The following is a 21,029-nucleotide window of genomic DNA, read 5'->3' as shown; positions in this document are numbered from 1 at the left end:
TTACAGGTCAGAGTGAACACCTTCTGACATCCACTGGAACAAAAATAATATATCCACACTTTAAAAGAAATATAATATATAGTATATAGTATAGTATATAGATTATATAATATATAGAATTTCTGAACTTGCTAAAATACAAACTATGCGACTATTTCGGTGGCTTTTTAAAGACCTACTTACTATAGACTCAGTGAACCGAAGCTGATCTGTATATCTTGTGAGGACATATATACAGACTGTTAGCACGTGGATTAACCCAATAGACCAAAACAGCTGACTATCATGTAAATACATATTTAGGGACTTTTTAACATGCAGATTATTTCATTGATAGACTGTTAACAGCTCCCTTCAGAGCCCTGGTGGAAAAGCAAATGCTTCTTTAGAGATATGGTAGTCAATGTGTCCATGTTACAGTGACTCCAGTGTGTTAGGAACCTCTATGAAAATTTAATGATGCCCATATCTCACCATGACCTATCACTACTTTTCCTAAGAAAAATATTTGACTGGGTTTAAAATTTCCCCATAGTGCTTCAGAAAATTCTCAGAGGACCAGTCTATATTAAAAGACTCACAGCTTGAAATTTGTTCTCTTTAAAAAATGATGGCACTTTTTCTCTAATTAAAAATGATAAATGAGTTTAATTTTATTTTTGAGAAAAAAAGTAAACATATAAAAATTTAAACAATACACCCATCATAAGAGTTAGGGTGTTCCATGCCACGGGAATTTCACTAAGGACTAAACTCTTCTTTTTAGTTTCAACTTTGTTCATTTTTACCCCCCTAGAGCCAGCCAAAGGTTGAAATAAATCATAAATAGCCCTTAGCAAGTCAGAGGCAGATCTCAAATCCAGCCTCTACTAGAAATAATTTAAAGGGAAAGGTTTTGAGAAATATGGAGATCTTTTTGCCCAACTCCTAATAAAGACATGTTTGCAACTGCCTAAGTGCATTTGCCATTACCTATCAAAAGTCAATGCTAATGCTGATAGAGGGGTTAGAAACCAATACATTCAAGATTGAGATAGTATAAAATATCACGTTAGTCAACATAAGCAACAATTATGTGCCTGCAGATTTTTATCACTTAGAAATACTGCTTAAAATCATTTTTACTTCTCCCTCAAAGATCAGGAAAAGAAATATATACAAAAGGCTGAAATAAGTACCCTTTATGTGTCCAGTATCATAAAAATATAAGCAAAAAAATTTAGAAGTTTGCTTGAAGAGGTACTAAAAGTGGAAAAGAGAGGATAAATATGTCAGAGTTCTCTGTACATGTTAACTGAAAACCAAACTTGGGCCAGTGTCTATAAATAGGAGTGAGCATTTAGCATATTAATTAGCTTCCTCTTGGCAATCCTTATGCAAAGCATAAGCAAACCCGTGTGCTGTGCTGAGAAGTGTCGTTTTGCAAAATGTATTTCCTGGAGCTGGATCCCTGCAAATATGTGCTGAATATTTGTGAGACTTTAAGTATGTAATCTCTCTTTTACATAAAGAAAAGGGAATCGCGAATCGGGGATTTTCATTCAAAAAAAGTAACAAGAGGATGATTATTAACTAGATTGCATCATATTTTTTGAGCAACTTCATGATTTGTGAAGGCAAAATTTAGAAAAAAAAAAGTCCCTAGTATGCCTGTTTAGAGCTATACGGATCTTAAGGCTCCGAGGGCAGCGGCTTCATCTGTCCTGCTTATCATTGCATCATGTGGCCCGTTTCACAGTGGGTGCTCAATGCATATTTCCTCAAGGAATAAATGAGGGTTCCCATTGCTGTCTGCATGGACCAACTTCTGAGCCACCTAGTCCCTTTCCTCTTTTCCACACAAAGGGAAGTGGAAAAGATCTTGGGACCACTGTCCAAGTTCTTTTACATAATAGAACTAGGACAGTTTATAATAAATGCCCTCTCCCTTTCCAGCAGATATTTGTTCTTGGAGCAGGAGTTTCAGCCCTAATGCCATTTTTGTCTCAAAACCTTCTAAGGAAAGGGCAAAGATGGGGAAAAATAGGGAGAAATAAGTCATGTAGTAGAAAGTTAATGGTCTCCATGGAAATGGATCTTTACTGGCCACCTTATAAAATCATAGAATCTCCTACTTGGTATAAATTTGGCATGTTCTCTAATTCATGCTTGTATCCCCCTTATTACTTCTTGACCAAGGACTCCATCAGCATATGTGAGAAACACTGCAAGGAACGGGGAACTAAGTGCCTCCCCCACTAGCCAATTGTGACTCTGTCCATCTCTGATCTTGAGAGAGGCAAACCTATCAAAGAGTTTGAAAGCCAGTGATGGAAGAAACATGTTGGGTATGAAACATAATTGATAAAGAGACCATGTAGTATCTGTATGTTGCAGTAGATAAATGAGAAAATCATGTATAGCGTGTAAAAGGGTAGAATATTTAGATTTGTTTAATTCACTGAATGTCTTCCACTAGTCCCTTTTCTTCCGCTTGTTAGTCACATTTTAAAATTATTAATGAAATAGCTAAAATAATTTTATACCACTTACTACTGGGGCAGTAAAATCATCCATTTAAAAAAAATCATCTTCATAAGTGCCGTTCCTTTGGGAAATTTACTCAATTGAAAACTGATCTGGATGGAGTGTGAAATACTTTTATTACCTAAGCATTAAAGATAATATGGTATTCTGTTAGTCTGGAGATGGTTCACTGAGGTGCCTATTAATGACACCACCATTTTCTCAAATATGTCAGATGAGAATCTTAATCATGGAGGCCAAACCAATGAGTTATCATATATCAGAGCTAGTATTTCCAGATTCTATGTGACATGTTTCTCCCTCTTATCACCACTGTCTTCCCTTTGTTTCCAACATTGTTCTACCCTTAGGCTAGTTTTTGCTCTCCTGTGGACCGTCCCTAATCCTAATCTCTGCAGGCCATCCTATCCCAACCTTTTCAAGTGTGCCTCTCATTGGTTTACTCCTTTGTTTCTCATCTTGTATCACTCTTTTCCTTGAATTAATTAAAATCCTTTGCCTGGCATGGAGGGTCCTTGGAACTCTGACACCACCCCACATTTTCAGCATCTTGGGATCAAACTCTACAGTACACCAATACTCAGAGGAAGCTGTGTGCATTCCTTTCTTTGTGCCTTTGCTCATGCGCTGCTGTGCCTCTGGGATGCTTTTGTGACAATCTCTGCTACCGTTCAAAGACAGAGGCAAGCATCATTTCAAAGACAGAGTCAGGCATCAATGCATAGAAGGATTCTATGATGGCCTCCTATCATGTACCACAATCTTTTCCACCACTGAACTCCCACACCACATTCTGTAAACATTTTCTGTTCTTTAGATTACACCCAAAACTATAATCATTTATGTACTTGTCTTTTTTTCTAAATGGGTTGTCTTTATAACAGAAGTGACTGCTTGTAATTATCTTCTTCACTAGGAGGGCCCAGCACAGGACCTGGCACACAGTGATCCTTCAGTAGTATTTGTGTGATGAGTGAATAAATTGTGGATCATTGTTGCTACTATTCTTATTTTATAAGTCCCCAAAATAAGTACAAAATGTTAAATTAGGAGAGAGGAAAAGAAGGCTGATGGAGAATAACAATTTGAAATAAAGTAAGAAAGTGTTTTTTTTTCATAGGATGTCAATTTATCTATTAATTTGAGGAAATGGATTTGAGTGTATACCTGAGTCAGATTATAAATTAAGGAAATTGAGTTTTTTATTGTTTCTGTTTTACCAAGGAACATATGTGTATTTTACCACAAATTCATAAGCAGGTGAACCCTAGTAAACAGACATACTAAATTCTGTAGTTAGAGAATAATTGGGGTTCAGGCTTGTTAGGATAACTGTACACCCTGGTTTGCCCTAAACAGACTTGGTGTATGGCTCATTATGAATAGCAGCTTTTTTTTTCTTAACTTTAGCAAGTATCATAGTAAGAAAATACATTGTGTGGTTGTTCCATTTTTATACTTGTTGAACTTTAATTGAGACTAATACTTCATAAAATCACATGTTGTATGATCCTAACATTCCAAGCAGAATTTCTTAAATGGAATACCTAAGTTTATTAAATTGCATGATTTTCCTAAATTGTGAGATTAATTTTTATTTTCTTGTCAGTCTTGCTTGAAGAGTGACTGGAAAAAAAAATGCCACAAAGTTGGCAATGGTTATCAAAGTTATTATAATTCTTTCAGATTTCTTACTGAATTAAATAAGATTAGTATTGCTATTAATTTGTTTCCGTAATTTCATAAAACAAATAAGAAGCAAATCTTTCTTTTGCCTCACTGATTGTGACAACACTAAACCTTATTTCCTGAGAAAACAATGAAAAGTAAATTGAACCTTCCAAGTTGGTTATTAAACCAGGTACCACAGGCACATTTATTTTACGAGGAATCTAAATATAAATGAAGATTCCTTATACTACATATATGACTTTTATCAAAATGCTGACATTCAATTTTTGTTTGAAGATACTTATGATACATATTCAGAAGATTTCTTTCCATTACTTAAAGGTGTTTGTGAAAGGTTGTGTTTAAGGTGCATATTTGCATATCAAATCATATTTTCCAGTGACTTCTATTCTGCTTTCAAAGACTATTTTCATAGTGGCAGAAAAAGAAGAGCTATCTTTTCTAATATAAAGCAAAATTTGTGTTAAAGATTCTAATGTTGTTTTCAGAGGCAATATAATATAGCGGAAGGAAATCAGACCAGAAGTCTAGATCTCTCTTGAATGAATCATGTTCCACCTGTGTGCTCCATGGGAACAAGAAGTGTTGACTATGGAGTGACTGGTCTGCATCTATTTCTAGAATGTAACTCACATAAACAAAGTGAGACAAATTCATGGTCAAATCCTTAAACATTTTTACAAGTATTTTAACAGTTTAAACATACCAACCCACATTTCATTTCAGTTCTTACAGAGAAAGCCCACGCACTCACATGGCCTCATGCTGGTCTGTGTCTAGCACCATATGTCTCAGTACCCCCTCCATATTACCTCTGCCTTTAGCTTTAGCGTTCAGAGCAAGTTAGCTCATTTGCATTTACCAATTTGAAATGGAAGATGAAGTCTATAAAAGTCTAGAAAACAAATACTTTATTTACATATAATACATATTTTTAAATTTAAAAATACAAAAAATAATCCTCTTCTGAAATTTTTCTTCACTATATCATATTGTCTCTGAAATGAATGTATGGAATCCTTAAAGGTGATGTGTTTTATATTAGGATTACAGTTCTCCTTCTCCTTCAAGGTCATAAGCTATTGGTAGTACTCTGGTTTCTGGTTACATGCTGCATTTACCAATATTCACTGTCTATTACATAATCCAGCTCAATGTAATTGAATACAAATAAAAGAGAACTAGTACAGATGTATGATAATTCTGATCTATGCATTTGAGGTCCAAAATACAATTTTTAAATATGGTGGCAATTGCACCACCTAAGATAATGACAGTTAATATTTTTTGTGTGTTTTCCTCTTCTGTCTACACTGTATGAGTGTAATTTTGCATTTTGGGGAAATTTAACATTTTTCCAACTTTTATTTAAATTATTAAGAGCTACAGTTAACTGCTTTATGCATAACTCTTTGTCTGCATTTCAGAGTTATCTCCCTAAGAAAATTTTCCCAAAGTAAAATTTCTGTATCAATGCACAAGAATAGTTTATAACACTTCAGATAAATATTCATCAAAAAATTGCTGTCCAAGAAAAGATGTATTAATTTATATTCTTACAGGCAATATATGAGAGTAGTATCATTAGTAATAAGTGGGCTTATTTCCTTTATTATTTAACCTTTATTTAAAACACATTTTAAAAGAAGCTTGACTTGAGGCCAGGACTTTGAGAGCAGTCTGGGCTATGTAGTGAGACCCTGTATCTGTAAAAAATTAAATAATTAAGTGAGCATGATGGCATCTGAGGTCCCAGCTAGTCAAGAGACTGAGGTGGGAGGATTATTGATCCCAGGAGTTAAAGACTACTGAGCTATGCTCACACCACTACACTCCAGCCTGGGTGACAAAGCAAGACCCTCAACTCTAAATAAAAGGTTTGGAGTAAATACCCAGTTTATGGAAACAATATAATTTCATCAACATAGTAAATGGGCTTAACATTATAGTTAGTATTTAATGTATACCTACTTCCATGTTAACCATATATTCAAATATAGGTCCATAAGCATAAGGTTGAACAAAAAGATAAGTTTTAAGAGATTTGAATTTTCAAAGATGAAGGGTATTTTAAATGAAATCAGGAAATGCCTCCTAAATTCAGCATGCTTCTGCCCAAAATCTGCTTGTTCTTCTCTCCTCTCTCTTAACAGCCCCCTTAGCTGCACAATTCTAAGAGTTACTGTGTTCTGAGCACTTACCGTGTTGCCAGGCTCTCAGCTACATGCTTTAAAGATCACCTCTAATTCTTTTTTTTTTTTTTTTTTTTTTTTTTTGAGACGGAGTTTCACTCTTGTTACCCAGGCTTGCAACGGCGCGATCTCGGCTCACCGCAACCTCCGCCTCCTGGGTTCAGGCAGTTCTCCTGCCTCAGCCTCCTGAGTAGCTGGGATTACAGGCACGTGCCACCATGCCCAGCTAATTTTTTGTATCTTTAGTAGAGACGAGGTTTCACCATGTTGACCAGGATGGTCTCGATCTCTTGACCTCGTGATCCATCCACCTCAGCCTCCCAAAGTGCTGGGATTACAGGCGTGAGCCACCGCGCCCGGCCCGAGATCACCTCTAATTCTTAAAACAAACTTGCTTTCTAGGTAAAGTGGCACAGACCAGAAAGCTGAGAGCAGCCCTGATTCTTTCCTGCTCCTCACCTCCAACACCCACAAAATGCTCTCAGTTGAACCTGGTGCATCTTCACAGCCGGGCACTATCCCCATCCCTCTAAAGCAGTCGTATCCTCAAGTCTTCCTGCTCTTAGCCTCTGCCACCACCATCTCTTTCTTACTATTAATGATCATATCACCCCTTTACTGAAAATTCTTCAGTAATTCTTCATGGTTTCTGCCAATGCTCCTCAGAGCTTTTCCATAGAGGAATAATGAGGAACTCGAGGGGTCTTAGCCCACCAAGTCTGGGTGTAGGGCCTAAAGAACAATTTCATGCCAGTTTTATTTCATTTTTTGGAAATTTGCATTTTACCTCTTAGTAGATACATTGTGGTTTCCCCACCCCCACTTTCACAAATTGATACTCCAGGAAGATGCACAGTGTTTACGCTGTGGTTTTATGGCTCCCCTGACATTCTAGTTTGGAAAACTCAGGCCTGTATAATGAAATGTAAACTCCATAGCATATGAAGCTCTTCCCATCTGCCTCCCTGTGTTCACCACCCGCTGATCCGAGTGAGCTGTGAGAATGCTGTGCTTCTGCCACGTAAACTGCCTGCAGCTCCCCAAGCATCATATTTTCTTGGTCTTTCGTTTTAGTTCTTGCTTTCCTCTGCCTGGAATACCCCCTTTATCTTCCTCAACACTGTTCCTATACCACTGGTTTCATCTCAGAGGTAGAAATAAGAACACAAAGACAAAAATGTTTTTTTAACTATTAAATATTTGACAAACAAAAGATATGGTTATAGTTTTTCACTGAAAGAAGTACTGGATTCTTCTTAAAACTGCCTAGATTGTGACCTCTGCTCTCTCTTCCACTTGCTTTATATATGATTATTGTTTTTTCTTACTTTGGCTTCCCCGAAAAGTCTCTAACCTTCTTCAGGATGGTTACTTTGTTTTACACATCCCTCTCTTCCAAGTACTGAGCACATTAAATGATCGAAGCAATGGTTAAATCTTAAAGACACTTGAAGGCTAGCAAAGCTGAAGCGTAAGTCTCAAAGACGGTTTAGAACTGAGACTCTCTGGATATATGTCTCACATTTTCAAAAAGTTGTTTTGTTCATCAAGTTAAATATGAGAGAAAATATCATATGTTTTTGTAATTTAAATTTGAAATTATTTAGTCTTTCAGTAAACATGCCTAAATACAGACACACACACACACACACACACACACACACACACACAGCCTCTGACTCTGCCTAGTTATTGGCTGAGAGCATGTTTAAAATGTGGTGATGGAGCAAATAAATCTTTTGGCTCATTTCAAGCCCATAGAAAGATGTCAGCAGTAATAATGATGTTTACAGATCGGTTTACTGGACAGTAATATTTTTAAATACAACAACAAATAATCTACACCTGCAGTCATCATAAATGAAACAGATTAGGAGAATGTGAAGACGAAGGCACAAAGCTGATAATCACCTGGCTTGAACTGAGATATGGCACTTCTAGACATTATCAGATTTTAAATATCCAGATTTCATTACTTAAAATAAAACATTTAAGGCAACATATGTTTGTATTTGGTGTTGATGCCAGCTATTACAGAAGCCACAGTTTTGGAACCCAAATCTAATTGTGAGTTGCAGCTCTGCAGCAGAAGTTATTCACCAGCCAAAGTTAGATTTGACCGCTTTCTCAATATTCTTTTGCCTGTGCTTTCATTTCATTGTTCTTGCCCTCTTACCGATCTTCTTTTCATATTTCTATTTGTTAGCAAAATGTTTCAATAGTGACAAAATGTTAGAAGTTAAATCAGTGACTTTTTCTTCATTCTGTAAAACACATTGAAACCATTTGCTCTTTTAGCTCTCTTGAGATTATCACATTTTTAAAGTCCCACATTCTTCCCACTTCAGTAGGAAGTGAGGGATTCCATAAGAAGTTACCATATAGGAATGTGCTGTAGAAAGCTTGTTAGAGAAAAAAAAAGGTGTACGTTTTATAAGATGGATAGAGTCTTCCTTTAAATATAAAAGAATTGTTAGTAATCAAGGCACAATAAGACATATTATAGATAGGAACTTGAAATAACGGAGAAGCACATATGGATTAAAAACAATTACATCATATTTGGACAAAAGAGAATTGAAATGAAGAGAACTTTGACATGGTGCATAAGAGCTATAAGAAGGCAATAGACGCACATCTGATTTACTTGACAGACGACACTGAAGCCTGTGAAGGTGAAAGTTTCACCTGTCACAGCTAGTTTATGGCAAATGCTGGTCAAGAATTTCTTCTTTCTCTTAAGAAATGATTTTTTTATGATTTTAAAAGTACTATATCCTTGTTATTGGTATGTCATTATTCAGTTTTCCCTTTGGCATGTAATTGAATATATGTTCTTTCCTAGATTGTGTAATTGTCAAGAGGATATAGTATTTCACTTTGTTTTTATAAACGAATTAAAACTAATACATCCTACATATTATGTGATTACCTGTGGTTTCTCTTATGAGAGAGGTCCAAGACTCCTAAATAGCCATTGGAAGGGTAGTGTTTTTCCAAGGGAATGTTTATGAGTAACTAGAGGATCCACTGACAGCTGTTGAGCCTTTTTTGCAGCCAGGAAGTTCATAATCCTTAAAGAATTTTTCCTTCCTTTGAGTTGGACATGGCTATCTGCCAAGTAAAGACAGTTACAAATGTGCTTTAAGAGTATGTGAGCAATGCAGTTGGGAAATTCAAAAGAAAACTGATTCCCTCTGTGGAGACACCACTAAGTGTTTTTAGTTAATAATGATTTAATCTCTTCCGATCTGATAGACAAAGAAATTAACACATCTCTCTCTCCAAAATGAAAACAAAAGGGACTCCAAACTTCTCTTTCTCTCCTTCAGATAATTTGCATGACCAGCAGACTTTCCATCGCTTACTTTTGTCTGGGTTAGCTTGAAAGTCTAAATCTCCCAGATGATGTGCTTTTAGATTTATTCACCTTAAAATGTTTTTTTAGGAATGCAGTCTCATACAATATATCCTAGTATAGGATGGGTAAACTAATTCACAGACATAGAGTAATTCATATAGGAGGCAGCACATGTGAATATTCAATTAGTTTTACTATCTGATTCTCACAGAAGGAAATGAATTAACATTATCACCACTTCAAAACTGGACTGGCCATTTTATATGCAAGTTCTATTCTTTATGTCTGCCAAAAGCAAAGAAAGCCATATGTTCTCCCAGGGATTTTTCTCAGGTGCAGGAAAATTGGCTTTAGGGTCAATTCCTGTCACTTTCCTTAATGGTCTTAAACATGTGCATAGCTGTACAGTAATAAAGTACAGACATTTGTAATATTTTAATTCAAAATGATTAATATCTGATTAGTATCAGATCAATCATGTGAAAAAGATTCTAGAATACTTTCTAATCCCCAAATTATTTTGCTTATATTCCAACTATATAAAATAAATTCCCCTCATTAAGTCCTCATTTACTGTTCCCTATAAATAACCTGCCCATTAATTTACAAGTCATTCCTTTAAAACTTTTTATTCCCAAGACACTAAACATTTCATTGTATCATTCTTATTGGAGGAGAAATTATATGTAGGTATGTATGGAATCAGCCTAAAGTACACTCAAATCGGACTCCAATGCTTGGTACTATGTGACTTCTTTGTGTCTCTGGTTCCTCATCTGTGAAAAGAAGATAGTATTAATAATATGTATTTGTTAGTATTAAATATAATACTATATAAGAACATGTAGTCCTGACTGGCACATACATGGTAGATATGTATATGTTCAGGTATGTGCCATCATTTCATGGCCCTGAGGGAAAATGGCTTCCGGGTTTCCCACTTAGCTGAAAGGTCTGTCTCATGTAGATGCTGTTGACTGAGTAATAAATTGATGAAGAAGGAACGTCGCTATGGATTTGCTTGTGGACAATTTGAGGCATGGCACATGCATATAAAAATGTCTAGAAAGTAGATGGATACATGGAGCTACAGCCGAAGATGGTGAACTCAGTGGAGCTGCAGTGCTAAGAATGTCAACCTGAAAGTGTTAGTTGGAGCCTGTGGCTTCACACATTGCTCAGCAAATATTTATTAAGTACCTAGTTCATATTAGAGACTGTCTCAGGTACCAGAAACACTGGGGCCAACAACACAATGCCACGGCTCTCCTGAAGTTTGTATTCAAAAGGGGAAGAAGACAATTAAGAGTAAGGGAAGTAAGAAAATCTCTGATGAAGATAGTGATAGGAAGAAAATAGTGTGAAATTCCAGTGTGGGACAGGTACAGACAGAATAGTCAAAGATGGCTTATCTGAAAGCTGAAAACTAAAAGAAAAGAAAGAACCCACCCACACAAGGATCAGAAGGAATAATCATCATCAATAACAACCATAAGTATCCCTTGCTGCAAAGTACTAGTGTATATCGACTCGTACTCATTTTTAAGCCACTTTATAGAGGTAAGATTGACATACAAAATCTCTACATATTTAATGTATGCAACTTAATGAGCTTGGAGATAAGTATATACTTCTGAAATCATCACCACAATCTATGCCATAAACACATTATTAAAGTTGCAGGATACAAAATCAACATACAAATATTCGTTGCATTTCTATACACTAACAAGGAAATATCTGAAAAGGAAATTAAGAAAACAATTTTATTTACAACAGCATTAAAGATAAAATACTTAGGAATAAGTATAGCTAAGGAGGTGAAAGACTTGTACCCTGAAAAGTATAAAACAATATTAAATTAAAGCAGATACAGATAAATGGAAAGACGTCTCATGTTCCTAGACTGGAAAAAATTAATATTGTTAGAATGTCTGTACTATCCAAGTGATCTACAGATTTGATGCAATTCCTATCAAAATCCCAATGGCATATTAACTCATTTAAACTTTACTACAACAGTATGAAATAGGTATTTCCCACTTTACATAAGCAAGAACTGAGGCAGGAAAAGGTCAAGAACTGTTGATAACGGGTTAGTGGAGGAGCTGGCATTCAGATTGTGGTAGCCTGGCTCCAGAGCAGATACTCATCTGCATGAAGGGTAAGTGTATATAGAGTTCAAAGTCCCTTAGGAAAGAAGGAGCTTGATGTACTAAGCAAAGAAAAAGGTGAGAGTTGTTAGAATGGTGTTTATAGAAGACAGAGAATTATAGGCCAAATAATTCAGGACCTTGCAAATCATAAGGCTTGTGGATTTTATTATAAGTGAAATACAAAGATATTAGAGGGACTTAAGAGGGAAACAGCATGATTTCTATTTTCATAATTTATTTTATTTTAATTTCTGTTTTAAATATATAACTTTGACTACCTTTTGGAAATACACTGTCAAGTTTGGTGAAGATACAGAGAAAGGCAGTAGGACGTGATTGTGCTCATTCGGGTGAGAACAGATGGTGATTTGGTCAGTTAGTAGAAAGGAAGAGAAGCCAGGGAATATTTTTGAAACATGGCAGGTATTATTGCTGATTGACTAGTTATGGAAATAAGAAAAACAAAGGAATTGAAAGCAGCTTCTTCATTTTTGAAATTGAGCTATTAGATATTATTTCCTAAAAGGAGGAAAACGGAGGCAGGGGAAGTGTGGTGTGGGGAATTTGGAGGCAAAAATCAAGAGTGTTTTAGGGTACATTGTGTTTGAGAGGCCTCTTAGACACCCATATAAAGATGCTGAGTGGGCCACTATTGCAATACAGCTCTCAGGGAGATATCAGGCCTGGATGAGGGTCCTGGGGGAGAGAATGAGAAAACAAGAAAAAGGCCAAAGACAGTCTTTCAAAATAGTATTACCAACCAACTAGAGGTCTAACTGTATCAATGATTTGAGAAGAAATTATATCTCACTGTTTTTGGAATCAGCCTGAAGTGAACTCAAATCAAGCTTCGCTGCTTAGTACTTGTGAGATGTCTCTGACACTCAGGTTTTTAACCTGTGAAAAGATAATACATGTTTCATAGGATTATGTGAGATAAGGTATGACAACATATAATATCACAACTGGTATATATATAAAATATATGTAAATACATATGTATGTATATGTAAACTCACACTATAAATATATGCCATATATACACATATAAAACTATATAAATTATGGAACACAGATATGTAAGATATAGGTATAGATATATCTACATATATCTCTATTCCATCATTCAACCATTGTAAATCTCAATTTCATCACCTATAATGGAGAATATTTATGAAGAAAGGAAAAATTGGAAAAGAAACTCCATACCTTGTGGATGATAGGGTCTGAGTACAAGCACTGGAAACATGATTCTGAGCCAAACGCAAGGAAGAGTGCTCTGAGAAGCATAGTAGGCCCAAATATATTAAATCCTATTTTTAAAAAAAAAAAAAAAACTTCAAATTAAGCCCATTTGAATATTTGACTTCCATATTCTCTATTCTTCCTTTGCCCAAACACTGTAAAATAATATGTGATTCTCTGCCATTTAAAAATTATCTCTTTCATTTTTCAATCCATTGAAATCTGATTTGAGGATGATAAGTAATTGTTGAGTGACCAAATCCAATCCTACCTTCCACTACCTTATCTTCTCAACAGCACCTGGTGCAGCTGGCCATCTGCATCTTCCAGAGGGGCTCTTTCTCCTTTGCCTCCATAATATCACACTGTCCTTCCTTCCAATTCTAGAACAACTCTACCTGGAATAAAGCTTAGTTTCCTGTATCTATATGGGGGGCTACTAAAACCATACATCTTAGGGCTATGGGGAGGCTTAAGTGAGCTGACCTGTGGCTCTTGCTGTTCTGAGCTGGCAGGGAGGATGAGGCTGGAGGAACTCCCAGTGTGCATGGCACCCCTTCACTCCATTTGTTTGGAAGCTCCCAGCTCAGAGACGCTGTGGTTCACTAGTGCTGGAGAATAAACCTCTTGGTTCTCATTTGATTTTGCCTGAGCTTCAGGCTTTAACATAATCCCTTCTGTTTTTCATTGTCCAAGGATTTCTCGTAACTTCCAATCTATGAAGAGTCACTTCGTTTATTTTAAAACATAATGGTCCAAGGATTTCTCGTAATTTCCAATCTATGAAGAGTCACTTCGTTTATTTTAAAACATACTGGTAATTGTGGCAATGTGGAGCATAAGGAAAGTCCTGACAAAATAAATTAGATGTTCTTACTAAACAGAAGTTACTACAAACAGGAGAAATTTTTGCCAATATTTATAAAATATTCCTGTTTCACTGCTTTTTAAGTTTCACACACACCCTTCTATCAGACATTTGTCTCAGTCCTTAGTTTTGCAACTTTATGCACATAAGTAGTCAAAGATATAAAATTGTACTACTTCATAGTCTGAATTCTTATTCATATAAACACAGATCATGGTATTCCCATAATGCATAACTAAATACACAGTGTTTAAAATTATTTTAGACTTTACTAAATTTTGCTTTTAGACTCAAAGATTTTGAAATGACTTTCACTTCTATTGTAATATACTGATGCTTTCCTTCAGCTATCTGAAAGCCATAGTGACCCAATTAAGTTCAGAAATAAATATTTTTGAGCAATACAGTATTTCAGATTCTATGCTGAACATTGATAAGCCAAAATAATAGGGCACTTTCTTCTGTTTGGTGTAGATGTGGAAACAGGAAGACATATATAATTACACTCCTGTAATTCACAATAATAAAATACAGACATGGTACTGAGAAGCCAGTGGCTGACTCTTCGGGAAATGGTCAGTGAGGAAATGATATCTGAGCAGAATTTTGAACAGCCAGATATTTAAGGCAAGAGCAAGTGGCAAGGTGTGAAGGTACTGACAAGGATAGGAGGTTCCAGGAACCGCAAATAGGTCAGTCTAACAGGAGAATTATATTACAAAAAGTGAAGAAAGACATGGCTGAACAATGTGCAGGGCCATATAAAGAAAAGCCTTTTCATAATGAGAAACTTGGACCTTATGCTACGGATAATGAGAAGACAATTCCGTATTAGAAGAGGTGTGATGGAGCCCAGATTTGCATTCCAGATAGACCCAATTTTGTAGGAATTTGGAGGACAGATTTGGAAGAGCAAAACCCAAAGAAAAGCAATAAATGAGGGGCCAATTTTTATAGTCCAGGTGGGATATGTAAAGAACTACAACTAGGGTGTTGAGACTAGAAGAGACTAGAGTTAAATAAGTAAATAGGGGCCTTTTCAAAATAAGCACAAATTATTTAGGTCCACTGTTACCTTTCCCATGCATGACAAGTGGTTATGAGCCCAATTGTCTTTATAGCTAACCACTGACCAAAGTCATTCTAGCAAACTTGACATTCAGCACAATTTGTCCTTCTTGATAAATGTTCCAGGGAGTCACGACAGTCACCTGTCAAAATTGATAAGTGAGACGACAGTGGGGAATGCAGGCTTATTTGTAATGGCACAGCTGCCAGCATTTGCAGCCTGTTTACTGGTTCTGTCTCACTCTGAGACTTTTCTATTTTCATCCAAATAGGCCCCAAACACATTGAGGCTATGCCTACCTATGTGAGATACTCATTCCAGACCAGTCTGCAAGTGCAGGAGGATGATAAAGAGGCTACTTTCATTAGGCTATTTTCACAACTGAAGAGTTTCAATAGCTTTAAAAGAGAAAGCATGAACTTCACCAATCTTCTGTAGGCATTTAGCAAAAAGGTAGTAAATTCTATGAAAAAGAAAAGCCCACAGAATTATGGTAGCACCTGCTTCTAAAATCTTAAAATGTATATCACCTCATGCATGGACGGTGTCTGAGGATAAGGAACCATTTTCTTATTAAAAGGACTTAGTTCTGAACAATACAGTGGCTGATATTTTTAAATTAAATACACAAAAAGGCACTTAAACTTCATCTTCTGCTTTTGTGAAAGAAAGAATGTCTCAGAGGACCACCCAGGGCAGATATGAAGTCTACGGTGTGGTCTATACAGTAAACTTCTTTCTTTTCTTTACGTATGAGATTGTGGTCATTTATGTACATGAACACATTGCTTGCAAAACCCAAAAAGGAAAGAGCCAAAATCTTAATAGAGCAACAGCAGGACTTAGGTTTACCCACTGTGTGGTCATTAGCAAAACTTCCATTCATGGTGGAAACTCCAAAATTCGTGAACTTAAACATGAGCTGCTAGACAAATTGTAATTGTGGCAGACTCACAGCCACTGCTTTTTAGTTCCAGACCATCCTGCCTCACGTTGTTTAAACTAGGAAAACATATTTTTTAAGATTAAACTGATTTTTATAGAAAGAAAATAACAGTTCTTTGAAACTACAATTTCCTTGACTTTTTAGCACACAGCAGTGAATTGTAAGGTTTTTTTTTCTGTAACACATATGTTTTCAAAAGTTGTTATAACCTGGTAATGTTCTCGAGGTCCTGTGTTTTGTCTGCTGCAGACATTTGCCCTATTGTAAAAAAAAATCAAAATTTTTACTGCTGTTTTTTAAGTCCTCTTTTTGATACAGCCTTCACATTCTCCTGCTGAGATTATTTCAAGACCTAATAGACTCCATCATTAGAAAACATTTTTTAGTACTGAAATTGGCTTTTCCTGTGTTGAATTTCATCCAGTTTTTCCTCTCCATTGCCCATTACAGAAGTAATTTGCAGAATCTCTGCATTTTAGCCAGGAGCATTCAGAGAGAGTGACTTCCTGGGGTGCTGGATACCAATGGCATTGCCAAGCTGGAAAGCACTGAGCTTTCTAGGGCTGGTATATATTCAAGAGGAGTGTGCACACATTTGCGCATGCGCGCCTGTGTGTGTGTGTTTCTGATTTCCAAGTGTACCTAAATTACTGTCTCTATTACACTCATTTCTCATTCCCTTTACAAGCTGAAGAAACATGTGTTTGCACAGGCCTCTTTCCACACTCATACTTGTCCTAGATTAGATATTGAGTTAAATTTGGTTACACCTAATAGTATTAGGAGACTAATTCAAGAGAACTTTAGTGCTACCATAACGTGCACCTTCCTTTTGTAAAAAAGATGATATCCCTCATATCTAGCATCAGATACACTTAAAGTTGTTTTACAGACATTCTGTTGGATTTATGCATTTATGCAAAAAGAGCTTATTCTTTTTCATTTGGTAAGGAACTACTAGGATGAAACACATATGCACTCTCCTGCCACAGTAATTTAATATCTGTTATTTATTATAAGTACACAAATCACAGTTGCCCAGTTTTCTAACAAATGTGGCACACATATACCATGGATTAGTATGCAGCCATAAAAAAGGATAAGTTCATGTCCTTTTCAGGGACACGGCTGAAGCTGGAAACCGTCATTCTCAGCAAACTAACACAAGAACAGAAAACCAAACACCACATGTTCTCACTCATAAGTGGAAGTTGAACAATGAGAGCACATAGACACAATGAGAGGAACATCACACACCAGGGCCTGTTGGAAGGGTGGGGAACTAGGGGAAGGATAGCTTTGGGAGAAATATCTAATGTAGATGATGGGTTTATGGGTGCAACAATCCACCATGGCACGTGTATACCTATGTAACAAACCTCCATGTTCTGCACAGGTACCCAGAATTCAAAGTAAAATGAAATAAAAATAAAATGCCAACCTTAGGCAGTTATAAAACTATTTTCAACTCTACTCTTTTCTCCATGTTTTTGTGGGAGTTCCTCAAGTCATTCCTAAAAATTCTTCCAGAAGATTCTGAGTGTCCTCGGGGTATGCATTATATATGATCTCAAACTCTTTTCTTGCTATTTCATGAAATCTGACATCTTCCTTCTCTCTGGCTTCAACTGTGCTGATCATATCCTCTTCTGGACCTAATATTCTAATGACCACTGTCTTTCCCTCTCTCCACTTCTGACTGGTTCAGACAGGTTGCCCAGATCACAGCGTAATGCATGCCGTGTCCAACAATTACCTCAAGGAGTAAAAGCAACCTGTGCCTGTCTTTGTGCTTTTGGGGTCATCAAGAGCTGAAATGGGTCTTTCATTTTCAGTTTCTCTATTATACTTTTAGAACAATGGCATAAGACTTCAATGGCAGAGCTACAATACTTGGGTGATAAATACTATGCTACAATATCAACTTGCCTTCAAACAAAGATTCAGTGAATGATGTCTACCCAACACCCACTTTGAGGAAAAGGAACATGATTATGGCATTGCAGTTCTATGCATGCCTGAACCACCATTTTGAATTTTATGTATATTATTATCTTGCTTTATAATTATGCTACATAAGTTTGTAGCTCTAAACAATGTGTTATGTAACTTGGCATGTTTATATACATGCAAAAATACTGAATACAGTATGGTTCTTCTGAAACCTGTATTTTTTTTCTGAAAATTCTGAACCTAGTTCATCCAAGTTGTAATGTGTAGCTGTAAATCACTCGTGTTCACTGCTACATAGGATTAACATTTTTTTAAATGGTGCAGTTTACGTATTCACTTGGTGGGCATTTGGGTGTTTTAGTTTCATGATATTATGATGTGCTGTGAACATTCTTTTATGCATAGACTGGTGCATATTAAGAGAGATCTCTGGGGACACTCCTGGGCATAGGATATGCACATCGTTATAATATATTTACTAAGAAGTTAGTGCTTGAGCCAAGTCTAACTCATACTAATTATGTGGAGGTGCTCCCAGAGCACCACGTTCTCACACACACTGGGTAAGCATGATCAGACTTAGGATTTTCCTGACTTTTCATTGTCTCCAGTTGGTTCGAAATAGTATTATATTGTGGTTTAAAATCTTCCTTCCCCTGATACCTAATGAAGTTGAGCATCCTTTTGAAATGAGAAAAGTTCCCTTTTCCCTCTCGCAGGGAGCGCGATGAAGGTGTGGCTCACTTCTTCAGTGTCCCACTGCTCAGACCTCTAGGGGAGCATACAGGCCGGCAGGCTGTGGGGCTCTGACCCCAGGGCAGTGTCTAGGGGTGATGTTTACAGCTCTTGAAGCCACAGTCGGCATGTGCTACTTTGTGCTTGTTTAGTTTTGGCGGCTTCTGTTAATCAGCTCAGCTAGATCCTCCACTTTGTTGCAAGGACAGAGGGCTTTCTGTATCCTGGGTTCTTGCCTTGGTGTACTGGAAGAATCTGATCACATCCGGGTTTGGAGAATGAGCCTAAGGTTTTATTGAGTGGAAGTAGCTCTCAGGAGGTGGGGGACCCAGAAGGGAGATGATTTTCCAGTGGAGTCTGCCACTTAATGGCCTGGGCTCTCCTCCCACCGCCCCAGCCAAACTCCATGTCATTCTTTCAGTGGATGGCCTGCCAGTGTGCCAGTGCCTGTCCCTGCTCCCTATGTCCTGTCGGTGTGTTCCCGATGGCCTCTCTATATGCAGCTGCTTGTGTGTTCCTCCACCAATATGTTTCTCTCAACATGCAGGTGCTTGTATCTTCTGCCAATCTGTTCTTCTTGAGGTCCAGTCACTTGAGTGTCTGCCTGCTAAGGTCTCAGGTTTTTATAGGTCCAGGATGGGGCCATGGTGGCCAGGGTGGTCTTAGGAAATGCAAATTTGGAGGTGAAAAGAAAAATGTCTGTCCTCACCTGGGTCCGTGGGGATGGAGCCCTAGCTAGGGACCACACCCTTTCCTTCCCAGCACTCCTCTTCCCCTATCTCATATCATTTAAAGAGACCATGCTTTTTACTATCCAGCACTTCCATATCAATTCGATATGTTTATTAGCCTATTCTGTTTTCTTCTTTCTTATAATGCTCATTTCTATGTGGATTGCCTTTTGTTTATTTACTTTTTAGCTCTTTATATATTTTAAAATCAATCCTTCATGTGCTGCAAATACACTGTTTCCCAGTGTGTGACTTGCTTTATGCTCTTTTTAATAGTATTTATGATAAACACAAGTTCCTAATTTCAATGCAGTAAAATATATATATTTTTAGGATTCATGATTCTTCTATCTAGTCCAAAAAAATCCTTCTTGCCCAAAGAAAAAGTAGTTTCTATTTGTATTCTAATTTTTTTTAAACAATTTTGTCTTTTACTTAAATCTTTAACCCGTACAAGTTATTTTTTATTGTGGTTAGAGTTTGGGACCCAAATTTATTTTTCTGTTATGTACAACATATTCTCTCAGTACTGCTTATTGAAAGTCCATTTTTTATCTGATATGTAATTAAAACTCCATTATAAATCAAGTTTCTGTATATGTGTGAGTCTGTTTCTGGACTCTCCATTCTGTTTCATTAGTCATTTTGTCGAACTCTGTGTCATACTACACTGTCTTAAATTTTTATATCTTTATAAGAAGTCTTGGTAGCTGGCTAATCCTCTTACTTTATTCTTCTTACAAATATCTTTAGTATTCTTTGTCCTTTGGTAGTTCATATAAATTTTTGAAATAACTTTGTATGTCTACAATAATATTATAGATTTTAAAACTATACAATCATTCAGGAAGAACTGACTCTTTTGCCACTGATTCTTTCATATTATGAACATGAGCTTTTCTCTTCTCTAGGTCCTCTTTACTATTTGTCAACAGATTTTATAATTTTCTCCATAAGATTGCATATATTTTTATTAGCCTAATTCCCAAGTAGTGTACATTTTTCTGCAATATTATATAGTAGGTAAGAGAACAGACTTTGGAAATCCCAGCTGTTCCATTTTCTGATTGTATGACCTTGGAAAAATCACTTAACCTTTTTATGCCTTGGCTTTCTCACCCTTAAAAAGGGAATATTTTTATACCAAACCCTTAAAATTGTTGTGAGGACTAAATGTATTCTAAATTGCTTACAACACTGCCTGGCACAAAATAAATGTAATGTGTTTGCTATTATTATGTTGAGGAGAACGTTTTTCATAAAAGATTAATTCATGCTTGAAAAATATATATTTTTTGCATTTATTGGGAATAATAGTCTATAGCTATACACTTGATCAGCTTTTTAACCATATTGTTCAAATCATCTACATGCTTAAAAATATATTACCTAATTGATCTATCAGTTACCATTATGTTAATAGATTTGTCAAACATTACCTCTAATTCTGTCATTTCTACAATTTGGGATGATGAGTTGAGGTGTGTCAAAGTTCAGAAATGTTTATTTCTTCCTAGTCAGTTTAGCTTTTAAAAAAATTTAGTAATCCTCATTA

General features: G+C 36.4%; 1 protein-coding gene and 1 long non-coding RNA gene across 3 annotated transcripts in view; one reads left to right on the top strand and one right to left on the bottom strand.

The window, feature by feature from the left end:
- Window positions 1-21,029, top strand: part of PDZRN4 (PDZ domain containing ring finger 4) — a 412,538-nt gene that overhangs the window by 353,029 nt on the left and 38,480 nt on the right. The gene's annotated exons all lie outside the window — the stretch shown is intronic.
- Window positions 11,662-21,029, bottom strand: part of LOC144577760 (uncharacterized) — a 48,369-nt gene continuing 39,001 nt past the window's right edge. The window contains exons 2-3 of the long non-coding RNA XR_013522305.1: window positions 13,137-13,240; window positions 11,662-12,824 (exon numbers count right to left, since the gene is read on the bottom strand). This is a non-coding gene — a long non-coding RNA (uncharacterized LOC144577760). The remainder of the gene's footprint in view (window positions 12,825-13,136; window positions 13,241-21,029) is intronic.

The sequence above is a fragment of the Callithrix jacchus genome, chromosome 9 (genome assembly GCF_049354715.1).
Source record: "Callithrix jacchus isolate 240 chromosome 9, calJac240_pri, whole genome shotgun sequence".
In the NCBI taxonomy this organism is placed as follows: domain Eukaryota; kingdom Metazoa; phylum Chordata; class Mammalia; order Primates; family Cebidae; genus Callithrix; species Callithrix jacchus.
Note: the sequence above shows the minus strand (reverse complement) of the source record. Positions and strands in the feature narration are given on the sequence as shown.